The sequence below is a fragment of the Cetorhinus maximus genome, chromosome 29 (assembly GCF_964194155.1).
Source record: "Cetorhinus maximus chromosome 29, sCetMax3.hap1.1, whole genome shotgun sequence".
Classification (NCBI taxonomy): domain Eukaryota; kingdom Metazoa; phylum Chordata; class Chondrichthyes; order Lamniformes; family Cetorhinidae; genus Cetorhinus; species Cetorhinus maximus.
The window spans coordinates 6,264,125-6,277,158 of record NC_135907.1 but is presented as its reverse complement, the minus strand read 5'-3'; the positions used below and the strand labels follow the sequence as shown (position 1 = coordinate 6,277,158).

Genomic DNA, 13,034 nt, shown 5'->3' with positions numbered 1-13,034 from the left:
GCATGTCAGAATCCATGAGGAAAGGCATCATCACCCTCATCTACAAGCACAAGGGGGAAAGGGAGGAAATTAGAAATTGGCGACCCATTTCACTGTTGAATATGGACTATAAGATTCTGTCCAAGGTCATCGCCAACCGGGTCAAATCCGCTCTGGAATTGGTGATTCACCCTGACCAGACCTGCTCTGTGCCAGGCAGGAAGATCTCTGACAGCCTGGCGCTGCTCAGGGATACGATTGCCTATGTACAGGACAGGGGTGTGGATACCTGCCTCATCAGCTTGGATCAGGAGAAGGCCTTTGACAGAATATCGCACACCTACATGGGGGATGTGCTCTCCAAAATGGGGTTTGGGGAGGGAATTCGAAATTGGATCCAACTGCTCTACACTAACATCAGTAGCGCAGTCTCAATCAATGGGTGGGAAACAGATAGCTTTCCGATTAAATCTGGAGTCAGGCAGGGCTGCCCTCTCTCGCCTGTCCTTTTTGTGTGCTGCATAGAACCCTTTGCCGAGTCCATCAGGAAGGATCCGGGCATAAGAGGAGTGACGATCCCAGGCAGTGGAGGCACTCAGGTAAAAGCCTCCCTGTACATGGACGACGTCGCCGTCTTCTGCTCGGATCCGCTGTCGGTGCGCAGACTGATGCACGTCTGCGACCAGTTCGAACTGGCCTCGGGAGCCAAGGTAAATCGTGGGAAGAGCGAGGCCATGTTCTTTGGGAAGTGGGCTGACCGATCCTTTGTCCCCTTCACTGTCAGGGCTGACGGCCTGAAGGTGCTGGGGATATGGTTCGGAGGGACCGGGGCATGCGTTAGAAACTGGAAGGAGCGAGTGGCTATGGTGAAAAGGAAACTGGGCATGTGGGAGCGACGCTCCCTCTCCATTGCGGGTAAGAACCTGGTCATCAGGTGTGAGGTACTCTCGCTGTTGCTGTACGTGGCGCAGGTCTGGCCCATTCCACACTCCTGCGCGATGGCGATCACTCGAGCCATCTTCCGCTTTATCTGGAGGTCGAAAATGGATCGTGTCTGCAGGGACGCGATGTACAAGCCTCTAGATAAAGGGGGAAAAAACGTGCCCAACATCGCCCTCATACTGATGGCCACCTTTGTGTGCGGCTGCATCAAGCGGTGCGTAGACCCTCGGTACGCAAACACCAAGTGTCACTACGTGCTGAGGTTCTACCTGTCCCCGGTGTTGCGAAGGATGGGTCTGGCCACGCTGCCGCGGAACGCTCCAAGTAGTTGGACCGTGCCGTACCACCTGTCCCTGGTGGAAAAATTTATGCAGAAAAACACCTTTGACCACAAGTCCATCAGGCAGTGGTCAGCACGTAACGTCCTAGAGGCCCTGAGGGATAAGGAGAGGGTGGACCCTGTGGGATGGTTCCCCGAGCAGACTGTCAAAGTCATTTGGCAGAATGCCTCATCGCCAGAACTTTCCAACAAGCACCAAGACGTAGCTTGGCTGGTGGTGAGAAAGGCCCTCCCCGTCAGATCCTTCCTACACGCCAGGAGTCTCACCCCCTCTGCACGATGCCCTCGAGGTGGCTGTGGTGGGGAAGAGACCGTTGTTCACCTCCTTGTGGATTGTGCCTTTGCAAAGAAAGTCTGGAGAGAGATGCAGTGGTTGCTGTCGAGGTTCATCCCGAGCAGTTCTGTGACACAGGACTCTGTGCTCTACGGGCTGTTCCCAGGGACACACACCGAGACAAACATCAACTGCAGCTGGAGGATCATCAACTCGGTGAAAGACGCGCTTTGGTCTGCCCGAAACTTGTTGGTCTTCCAGCACAAAGATTTGTCCCCGACCGATTGTTGCGGACTGGCACAATCCAAAGTCCAGGACTACGTGCTGAGGGACGCACTAAAGCTTGGGGCACCTGCCGCAAAGGCGCAATGGGAAGGGTCGCTGTCTAAGACCTTTCTACCACAGCGCACCGAGAGACTGGGAACTGTTTAGAGCCCCTCGGGCTGTACAGATCAAAATGAAAGGCTGTAAATGACTGTAATATTGTTTGTACTGATGCACCTGGTGATACATTTTGTAAAAGTTTAACCTGGATTGTACCCTTGTAATGTTGTTTTTGAAATGGTTTTGAATGTGATTGAAGATTTTTATGAATAAAGTATATTTTTACAAAAAAAAAAAAAAAAAAAAATCTGTTCTTATCAGTTTAATATCTGATACGTCCCTTATCTGGGGACCATATATTAAATTGATTTTTGGAGCAGGGAGATGGAATAGGGGCTTGCTCTGTCCACTCCACGCATCGACCTGGTATTGCAGTATCTCTGGGAATGGTGCACCACCCCTTTCCAGGGGATTTTCAATGCTAAAAATAGATTTCTTACAAACATCTGCTTTCTTTACTTTTCAACATGCACATCTTTCAAAACACAACTTTCTTTCTTTCTCATCGCTTCTCGGCCTTTTGGCTAAGAAGGAATTTGAGCTCACTACGGGTATGAAGGAGCAGACTAAAGGTCTGGGACTCTCAGAGACAGTGGGTTTGGTAGGAGAATAAATGCTTTAATATGGGTTTAAAGATTGTATCCATAAATGTGCGTAGCATTAAATCTACTACGCGATGTGTTGCGACCTTGGACTACCTAGCCAAGGTCAAAGCTGACCTGTTGTTTCTGCAGGAGTGTGCGATACCGCACCTCAGCTCCTACAGGCAATGGTCACGATGGTGGTCCCACGGGCCATCGATCTGGTCGGGCGGAAACGACTCTCGTTCCTCCGGCCTGGGTATTCTGCTGCGGGGAGGCAACTTCACCGTCTCCGAGGTCAAGGAGGTGGTGGGCGGGCGACTCCTGGTAGCAGACGTAATGTACAAGAACGCTCCACTCCGGTTAATTAACGTGTACGGCCCGGCACAAAGGGCTGAGCGGCTGGAGGTTTTTCAGCAGCTCCCACTGCTGCTGGCGACCTCCAGGCCGGTCATTCTGGGCGGGGACTTCAACTGCATCATCGATGCGGCTGGACGATCCGGCAGGGCCGGAAGCAGATTGGACGCTACGTCCAGATCCCTGATGGAAACAGTTAAGGATGCCAAGCTGCACGACGTCTTCAGCAACCCTGCAGACGGAGCGCAGCGTAGATACACCTGGTCGCGGCCAGACGGGTCCATTCGTTCCAGGATAGACTTCCTGTTTGTGTCCCGTGCATTCACAGTCAGATCCACCGAGGTCAAGCCGGTGTTCTTCTCTGACCACTGCCTCCTACTGGCGGACTGCCACTTGGAGGAAGACCTGAGGGTGGGCAGGGGGGCATGGAAGCTAAATGTGCAACTGCTGACCCCAGAGAACATTGAGGAGCTCAAGAGGGATTACAAAGGTTGGAGAACCGTGAAACCCCTCTTTGAGTCCCTGACACACTGGTGGGAAGTGATCAAGGGAAGCATCAAGAGGTTTTTCATCCTCAAAGGCACCCAGAAAGCTAGAAAGGAACAGAGGGAAATGTCCCGACTCCAGGAAAAGATGCAGAATCTGCTCCGGCTGCAGTCGATGGGGGTCGATGTCAAGGAGGAGCTCCAAGAGGTGAAGGGCCAGCAAGCCTCACACTTTGCCTCGGAGGCCTCCAAGATCATCTTCCGTTCCAGAGTCCGCTCCGTGGAGCAGGATGAGACGTGCTCACGTTTCTTCTTCCAAAAGGTACACAGAGAGCGCTCTGTGATCAGCAGCCTGAAGGAAGAAGACGGCTCAGTAAAGTCATCACGGTCCGACATTCTGAGGATCAGCAAATCCTTTTATGCCGGACTGTATGACGTGAAGCCCACGGACAGCACGGCCTCCCAGTCCTTCCTGTCCTCTATCACGGAGGTCCTAGACCACAGTACGCGGGAGAGCCTAGACAAACCGCTAACTCCTGACGAACTGACTAAGGCCCTCGAGTCCTTCGAGAAGAGTAAAACCCCCGGAAGCGACGGCCTGCCGGCGGAGTTGTATTCGGCTCTGTGGGACTTGATCGGCCCAGACCTGCTAGAAGTGTACGAGAGTATGCTCCTGGCCGGCAGCATGTCAGAATCCATGAGGAAAGGCATCATCACCCTCATCTACAAGCACAAGGGGGAAAGGGAGGAAATTAGAAATTGGCGACCCATTTCACTGTTGAATATGGACTATAAGATTCTGTCCAAGGTCATCGCCAACCGGGTCAAATCCGCTCTGGAATTGGTGATTCACCCTGACCAGACCTGCTCTGTGCCAGGCAGGAAGATCTCTGACAGCCTGGCGCTGCTCAGGGATACGATTGCCTATGTACAGGACAGGGGTGTGGATACCTGCCTCATCAGCTTGGATCAGGAGAAGGCCTTTGACAGAATATCGCACACCTACATGGGGGATGTGCTCTCCAAAATGGGCTTTGGGGAGGGAATTCGAAATTGGATCCAACTGCTCTACACTAACATCAGTAGCGCAGTCTCAATCAATGGGTGGGAAACAGATAGCTTTCCAATTAAATCTGGAGTCAGGCAGGGCTGCCCTCTCTCGCCTGTCCTTTTCGTGTGCTGCATAGAACCCTTTGCCGAGTCCATCAGGAAGGATCCGGGCATAAGAGGAGTGACGATCCCAGGCAGTGGAGGCACTCAGGTAAAAGCCTCCCTGTACATGGACGACGTCGCCGTCTTCTGCTCGGATCCGCTGTCGGTGCGCAGACTGATGCACGTCTGCGACCAGTTCGAACTGGCCTCGGGAGCCAAGGTAAATCGTGGGAAGAGCGAGGCCATGTTCTTTGGGAAGTGGGCTGACCGATCCTTTGTCCCCTTCACTGTCAGGGCTGACGGCCTGAAGGTGCTGGGGATATGGTTCGGAGGGACCGGGGCATGCGTTAGAAACTGGAAGGAGCGAGTGGCTATGGTGAAAAGGAAACTGGGCATGTGGGAGCGACGCTCCCTCTCCATTGCGGGTAAGAACCTGGTCATCAGGTGTGAGGTACTCTCGCTGTTGCTGTACGTGGCGCAGGTCTGGCCCATTCCACACTCCTGCGCGATGGCGATCACTCGAGCCATCTTCCGCTTTATCTGGAGGTCGAAAATGGATCGTGTCTGCAGGGACGCGATGTACAAGCCTCTAGATAAAGGGGGAAAAAACGTGCCCAACATCGCCCTCATACTGATGGCCACCTTTGTGTGTGGCTGCATCAAGCGGTGCGTAGACCCTCAGTACGCAAACACCAAGTGTCACTACGTGCTGAGGTTCTACCTGTCCCCGGTGTTGCGAAGGATGGGTCTGGCCACGCTGCCGCGGAACGCTCCAAGTAGTTGGACCGTGCCGTACCACCTGTCCCTGGTGGAAAAATTTATGCAGAAAAACACCTTTGACCACAAGTCCATCAGGCAGTGGTCAGCACGTAACGTCCTAGAGGCCCTGAGGGATAAGGAGAGGGTGGACCCTGTGGGATGGTTCCCCGAGCAGACTGTCAAAGTCATTTGGCAGAATGCCTCATCGCCAGAACTTTCCAACAAGCACCAAGACGTAGCTTGGCTGGTGGTGAGAAAGGCCCTCCCCGTCAGATCCTTCCTACACGCCAGGAGTCTCACCCCCTCTGCACGATGCCCTCGAGGTGGCTGTGGTGGGGAAGAGACCGTTGTTCACCTCCTTGTGGATTGTGCCTTTGCAAAGAAAGTCTGGAGAGAGATGCAGTGGTTGCTGTCGAGGTTCATCCCGAGCAGTTCTGTGACACAGGACTCTGTGCTCTACGGGCTGTTCCCAGGGACACACACCGAGACAAACATCAACTGCAGCTGGAGGATCATCAACTCGGTGAAAGACGCGCTTTGGTCTGCCCGAAACTTGTTGGTCTTCCAGCACAAAGAGTTGTCCCCGACCGATTGTTGCGGACTGGCACAATCCAAAGTCCAGGACTACGTGCTGAGGGACGCACTAAAGCTTGGGGCAGCTGCCGCAAAGGCGCAATGGGGAAGGGTCGCTGTCTAAGACCTTTCTACCACAGCGCACCGAGAGACTGGGAACTGTTTAGAGCCCCTCGGGCTGTACAGATCAAAATGAAAGGCTGTAAATGATTGTAATATTGTTTGTACTGATGCACCTGGTGATACATTTTGTAAAAGTTTAACCTGGATTGTACCCTTGTAATGTTGTTTTTGAAATGGTTTTGAATGTGATTGAAGATTTTTTATGAATGAAGTATATTTTTACAAAAAAAAAAAAAAAAAAATCTGTTCTTATCAGTTTAATATCTGATACGTCCCTTATCTGGGGACCATATATTAAATTGATTTTTGGAGCAGGGAGATGGAGTAGGGGCTTGCTCCGTCCACTCCACGCATCAACCCGGTATTGCAGTATCTCTGGGAATGGTGCACCACCCCTTTCCAGGGGATTTTCAATGCTAAAAATAGATTTCTTACAAACATCTGCTTTCTTTACTTTTCAACATGCGCATCTTTCAAAACACAACTTTCTTTCTTTCTCATCGCTTCTCGGCCTCTTGGCTAACATCAAGTGTTGCAGGAGCAACACCGTGGTCCTGCCATGGCAAGGTCGGGATGGAAGGGCGAAAACCAATCGCAATCCGAATTCATACCGTGGGTTACCTATCACCGTCCGAGTCACGGTGAACCACAGCGACGAAGGAGGATCACCTATGGATCGGGGCTTCTTCACCAGGAGGATCCTGTTGAAGGCGTGCGGCTTCCAAGCTACGGAGATCTTCACCCTGCACGACTCCCGCAAAGGTGGTTATTTTGACGTCACGTTCAAGCAAGTGGCAGACTGCGTCCGGCTCCTGAGGGTGTTCGAGGAGAAGAGAGACCTGCCGGAGATGAAGATCCTGACGGCGGAGCCGCACTTTTCTCTGCCGTTGCAACGGGAACGTGAGGTGATGGTGCATGTGTACAACCCCTTCGTCCCTGTCGCCGACGTGGTCACCTTCCTCACCTGGTACTTCGATAAGGTGGGGAGCGGCACTGAGATTCGAGACGACTTGGGGATCTGGACAGGCAAACGCCTGTTTAAGGTCACGCTAAAGACCGATGGTAAGGGAGCCATTTTCCACCCTCCTTCCAGTTTCGCAATCGGGGGAAACCGTGGCTACCTGGTCTACGCTGGGCAACCCAAGCATTGCCGCTCATGCGGCAAGGCTGGTCATGTGGCGGCCAACTGCAGCGCCTCCCTCTGCAAGATCTGCAAACAGGAAGGGCACCAGACAAAAGACTGCAAACAGGCCAAGTGCTGCAACCTGTGTGGCGAGGCAAGTCACCTCTACAGGACCTGCCCCAAACGCTGCCGTACTTACGCACAGGCAGCCAAAGCCGACCACGGGGAAGCAGAAGAAATGTTCCGTGTCACTCCAACCACCAAGGCCCCCAGGGAGCTCAACGGGACAAAGGAGGACACAGAGAGAGACAAGGTGGAGAAAGAGATTGAGGCAACAGAGAGCCAATCAACAGCACCACCCCCTGAACCTTCCAGTCCTCAGGACAGCGAATCAATGGAGGAGGAGGCAGCAGTGGAAAAGCAGCAGGGGGAGTGGCGGACGGTGAAGAACAAGAAAAGTAAGAGGGAGCGAAGAAGAAGCAAAGGCGTTTCCCAGAGAAGCGGCAAGAGGCGTCTCCCATCCGACACGGATGACAAGGGCAGCAGCTCTTCGGATGAGGAAGTGCCAGAGCGGCACCGACAGAAGAGGCGGCAAAGCTCCAGGGCGTTGGAGGACGAGACACCCGAGCTCCAGAAAATTGGAGACAACAAGGAGACCAGCGCACCCCAACTTGGCCTGCAACCTGAGGAGGCCAGTGCACCACAGCCCCTGGAATCTGGGAGCAGTGAGGCAATCATCGCACCCCAGCTCCAGGAAGCCGGGAACAGCAACCCCCCAGAGGGGGTGAGTTTTGGAGAAGCTTCTCCAGCAAAGGTCATCTCAAAATCCGCTCACTACGTGAACCTCCAGATGCCACTGGAGCAGAACACGGCCAAGGAGATCTACCTCAGCCCATCCAAAGTGAAGGAATTTGAGCTCACTACGGGTATGAAGGAGCAGACTAAAGGTCTGGGACTCTCAGAGACAGTGGGTTTGGTAGGAGAATAAATGCTTTAATATGGGTTTAAAGATTGTATCCATAAATGTGCGTAGCATTAAATCTACTACGCGATGTGTTGCGACCTTGGACTACCTTGCCAAGGTCAAAGCTGACCTGTTGTTTCTGCAGGAGTGTGCGATACCGCACCTCAGCTCCTACAGGCAATGGTCACGATGGTGGTCCCACGGGCCATCGATCTGGTCGGGCGGAAACGACTCTCGTTCCTCCGGCCTGGGTATTCTGCTGCGGGGAGGCAACTTCACCGTCTCCGAGGTCAAGGAGGTGGTGGGCGGGCGACTCCTGGTAGCAGACGTAATGTACAAGAACGCTCCACTCCGGTTAATTAACGTGTACGGCCCGGCACAAGGGGCTGAGCGGCTGGAGGTTTTTCAGCAGCTCCCACTGCTGCTGGCGACCTCCAGGCCGGTCATTCTGGGCGGGGACTTCAACTGCATCATCGATGCGGCTGGACGATCCGGCAGGGCCGGAAGCAGATTGGACGCTACGTCCAGATCCCTGATGGAAACAGTTAAGGATGCCAAGCTGCACGACGTCTTCAGCAACCCTGCAGACGGAGCGCAGCGTAGATACACCTGGTCGCGGCCAGACGGGTCCATTCGTTCCAGGATAGACTTCCTGTTTGTGTCCCGTGCATTCACAGTCAGATCCACCGAGGTCAAGCCGGTGTTCTTCTCTGACCACTGCCTCCTACTGGCGGACTGCCACTTGGAGGAAGACCTGAGGGTGGGCAGGGGGGCATGGAAGCTAAATGTGCAACTGCTGACCCCAGAGAACATTGAGGAGCTCAAGAGGGATTACAAAGGTTGGAGAACCGTGAAACCCCTCTTTGAGTCCCTGACACACTGGTGGGAAGTGATCAAGGGAAGCATCAAGAGGTTTTTCATCCTCAAAGGCACCCAGAAAGCTAGAAAGGAACAGAGGGAAATGTCCCGACTCCAGGAAAAGATGCAGAATCTGCTCCGGCTGCGGTCGATGGGGGTCGATGTCAAGGAGGAGCTCCAAGAGGTGAAGGGCCAGCAAGCCTCACACTTTGCCTCGGAGGCCTCCAAGATCATCTTCCGTTCCAGAGTCCGCTCCGTGGAGCAGGATGAGACGTGCTCACGTTTCTTCTTCCAAAAGGTACACAGAGAGCGCTCTGTGATCAGCAGCCTGAAGGAAGAAGACGGCTCAGTAAAGTCATCACGGTCCGACATTCTGAGGATCAGCAAATCCTTTTATGCCGGACTGTATGACGTGAAGCCCACGGACAGCACGGCCTCCCAGTCCTTCCTGTCCTCTATCACGGAGGTCCTAGACCACAGTACGCGGGAGAGCCTAGACAAACCGCTAACTCCTGACGAACTGACTAAGGCCCTCGAGTCCTTCGAGAAGAGTAAAACCCCCGGAAGCGACGGCCTGCCGGCGGAGTTGTATTCGGCTCTGTGGGACTTGATCGGCCCAGACCTGCTAGAAGTGTACGAGAGTATGCTCCTGGCCGGCAGCATGTCAGAATCCATGAGGAAAGGCATCATCACCCTCATCTACAAGCACAAGGGGGAAAGGGAGGAAATTAGAAATTGGCGACCCATTTCACTGTTGAATATGGACTATAAGATTCTGTCCAAGGTCATCGCCAACCGGGTCAAATCCGCTCTGGAATTGGTGATTCACCCTGACCAGACCTGCTCTGTGCCAGGCAGGAAGATCTCTGACAGCCTGGCGCTGCTCAGGGATACGATTGCCTATGTACAGGACAGGGGTGTGGATACCTGCCTCATCAGCTTGGATCAGGAGAAGGCCTTTGACAGAATATCGCACACCTACATGGGGGATGTGCTCTCCAAAATGGGCTTTGGGGAGGGAATTCGAAATTGGATCCAACTGCTCTACACTAACATCAGTAGCGCAGTCTCAATCAATGGGTGGGAAACAGATAGCTTTCCAATTAAATCTGGAGTCAGGCAGGGCTGCCCTCTCTCGCCTGTCCTTTTCGTGTGCTGCATAGAACCCTTTGCCGAGTCCATCAGGAAGGATCCGGGCATAAGAGGAGTGACGATCCCAGGCAGTGGAGGCACTCAGGTAAAAGCCTCCCTGTACATGGACGACGTCGCCGTCTTCTGCTCGGATCCGCTGTCGGTGCGCAGACTGATGCACGTCTGCGACCAGTTCGAACTGGCCTCGGGAGCCAAGGTAAATCGTGGGAAGAGCGAGGCCATGTTCTTTGGGAAGTGGGCTGACCGATCCTTTGTCCCCTTCACTGTCAGGGCTGACGGCCTGAAGGTGCTGGGGATATGGTTCGGAGGGACCGGGGCATGCGTTAGAAACTGGAAGGAGCGAGTGGCTATGGTGAAAAGGAAACTGGGCATGTGGGAGCGACGCTCCCTCTCCATTGCGGGTAAGAACCTGGTCATCAGGTGTGAGGTACTCTCGCTGTTGCTGTACGTGGCGCAGGTCTGGCCCATTCCACACTCCTGCGCGATGGCGATCACTCGAGCCATCTTCCGCTTTATCTGGAGGTCGAAAATGGATCGTGTCTGCAGGGACGCGATGTACAAGCCTCTAGATAAAGGGGGAAAAAACGTGCCCAACATCGCCCTCATACTGATGGCCACCTTTGTGTGTGGCTGCATCAAGCGGTGCGTAGACCCTCAGTACGCAAACACCAAGTGTCACTACGTGCTGAGGTTCTACCTGTCCCCGGTGTTGCGAAGGATGGGTCTGGCCACGCTGCCGCGGAACGCTCCAAGTAGTTGGACCGTGCCGTACCACCTGTCCCTGGTGGAAAAATTTATGCAGAAAAACACCTTTGACCACAAGTCCATCAGGCAGTGGTCAGCACGTAACGTCCTAGAGGCCCTGAGGGATAAGGAGAGGGTGGACCCTGTGGGATGGTTCCCCGAGCAGACTGTCAAAGTCATTTGGCAGAATGCCTCATCGCCAGAACTTTCCAACAAGCACCAAGACGTAGCTTGGCTGGTGGTGAGAAAGGCCCTCCCCGTCAGATCCTTCCTACACGCCAGGAGTCTCACCCCCTCTGCACGATGCCCTCGAGGTGGCTGTGGTGGGGAAGAGACCGTTGTTCACCTCCTTGTGGATTGTGCCTTTGCAAAGAAAGTCTGGAGAGAGATGCAGTGGTTGCTGTCGAGGTTCATCCCGAGCAGTTCTGTGACACAGGACTCTGTGCTCTACGGGCTGTTCCCAGGGACACACACCGAGACAAACATCAACTGCAGCTGGAGGATCATCAACTCGGTGAAAGACGCGCTTTGGTCTGCCCGAAACTTGTTGGTCTTCCAGCACAAAGAGTTGTCCCCGACCGATTGTTGCGGACTGGCACAATCCAAAGTCCAGGACTACGTGCTGAGGGACGCACTAAAGCTTGGGGCAGCTGCCGCAAAGGCGCAATGGGGAAGGGTCGCTGTCTAAGACCTTTCTACCACAGCGCACCGAGAGACTGGGAACTGTTTAGAGCCCCTCGGGCTGTACAGATCAAAATGAAAGGCTGTAAATGATTGTAATATTGTTTGTACTGATGCACCTGGTGATACATTTTGTAAAAGTTTAACCTGGATTGTACCCTTGTAATGTTGTTTTTGAAATGGTTTTGAATGTGATTGAAGATTTTTTATGAATGAAGTATATTTTTACAAAAAAAAAAAAAAAAAAATCTGTTCTTATCAGTTTAATATCTGATACGTCCCTTATCTGGGGACCATATATTAAATTGATTTTTGGAGCAGGGAGATGGAGTAGGGGCTTGCTCCGTCCACTCCACGCATCAACCCGGTATTGCAGTATCTCTGGGAATGGTGCACCACCCCTTTCCAGGGGATTTTCAATGCTAAAAATAGATTTCTTACAAACATCTGCTTTCTTTACTTTTCAACATGCGCATCTTTCAAAACACAACTTTCTTTCTTTCTCATCGCTTCTCGGCCTCTTGGCTAACATCAAGTGTTGCAGGAGCAACACCGTGGTCCTGCCATGGCAAGGTCGGGATGGAAGGGCGAAAACCAATCGCAATCCGAATTCATACCGTGGGTTACCTATCACCGTCCGAGTCACGGTGAACCACAGCGACGAAGGAGGATCACCTATGGATCGGGGCTTCTTCACCAGGAGGATCCTGTTGAAGGCGTGCGGCTTCCAAGCTACGGAGATCTTCACCCTGCACGACTCCCGCAAAGGTGGTTATTTTGACGTCACGTTCAAGCAAGTGGCAGACTGCGTCCGGCTCCTGAGGGTGTTCGAGGAGAAGAGAGACCTGCCGGAGATGAAGATCCTGACGGCGGAGCCGCACTTTTCTCTGCCGTTGCAACGGGAACGTGAGGTGATGGTGCATGTGTACAACCCCTTCGTCCCTGTCGCCGACGTGGTCACCTTCCTCACCTGGTACTTCGATAAGGTGGGGAGCGGCACTGAGATTCGAGACGACTTGGGGATCTGGACAGGCAAACGCCTGTTTAAGGTCACGCTAAAGACCGATGGTAAGGGAGCCATTTTCCACCCTCCTTCCAGTTTCGCAATCGGGGGAAACCGTGGCTACCTGGTCTACGCTGGGCAACCCAAGCATTGCCGCTCATGCGGCAAGGCTGGTCATGTGGCGGCCAACTGCAGCGCCTCCCTCTGCAAGATCTGCAAACAGGAAGGGCACCAGACAAAAGACTGCAAACAGGCCAAGTGCTGCAACCTGTGTGGCGAGGCAAGTCACCTCTACAGGACCTGCCCCAAACGCTGCCGTACTTACGCACAGGCAGCCAAAGCCGACCACGGGGAAGCAGAAGAAATGTTCCGTGTCACTCCAACCACCAAGGCCCCCAGGGAGCTCAACGGGACAAAGGAGGACACAGAGAGAGACAAGGTGGAGAAAGAGATTGAGGCAACAGAGAGCCAATCAACAGCACCACCCCCTGAACCTTCCAGTCCTCAGGACAGCGAATCAATGGAGGAGGAGGCAGCAGTGGAAAAGCAGCAGGGGGAGT

At 53.5% G+C, this 13,034-nt stretch overlaps 3 non-coding genes across 3 annotated transcripts; all 3 read left to right on the top strand.

The window, feature by feature from the left end:
• Positions 1-2,135: 2,135 nt before the first annotated feature.
• On the top strand, positions 2,136-2,319 carry LOC144669827 (U2 spliceosomal RNA). Its single transcript, XR_013573755.1, has one exon. It is a non-coding gene; the product is annotated as a U2 spliceosomal RNA (small nuclear RNA).
• A 3,843-nt stretch (positions 2,320-6,162) lies between these two features.
• On the top strand, positions 6,163-6,344 carry LOC144669750 (U2 spliceosomal RNA). The gene has a single exon (XR_013573726.1). It is a non-coding gene; the product is annotated as a U2 spliceosomal RNA (small nuclear RNA).
• Positions 6,345-11,690: 5,346 nt separating this feature from the next.
• Positions 11,691-11,872, top strand: LOC144669748 (U2 spliceosomal RNA). Its single transcript, XR_013573725.1, has one exon. It is a non-coding gene; the product is annotated as a U2 spliceosomal RNA (small nuclear RNA).
• Positions 11,873-13,034: the final 1,162 nt, after the last annotated feature.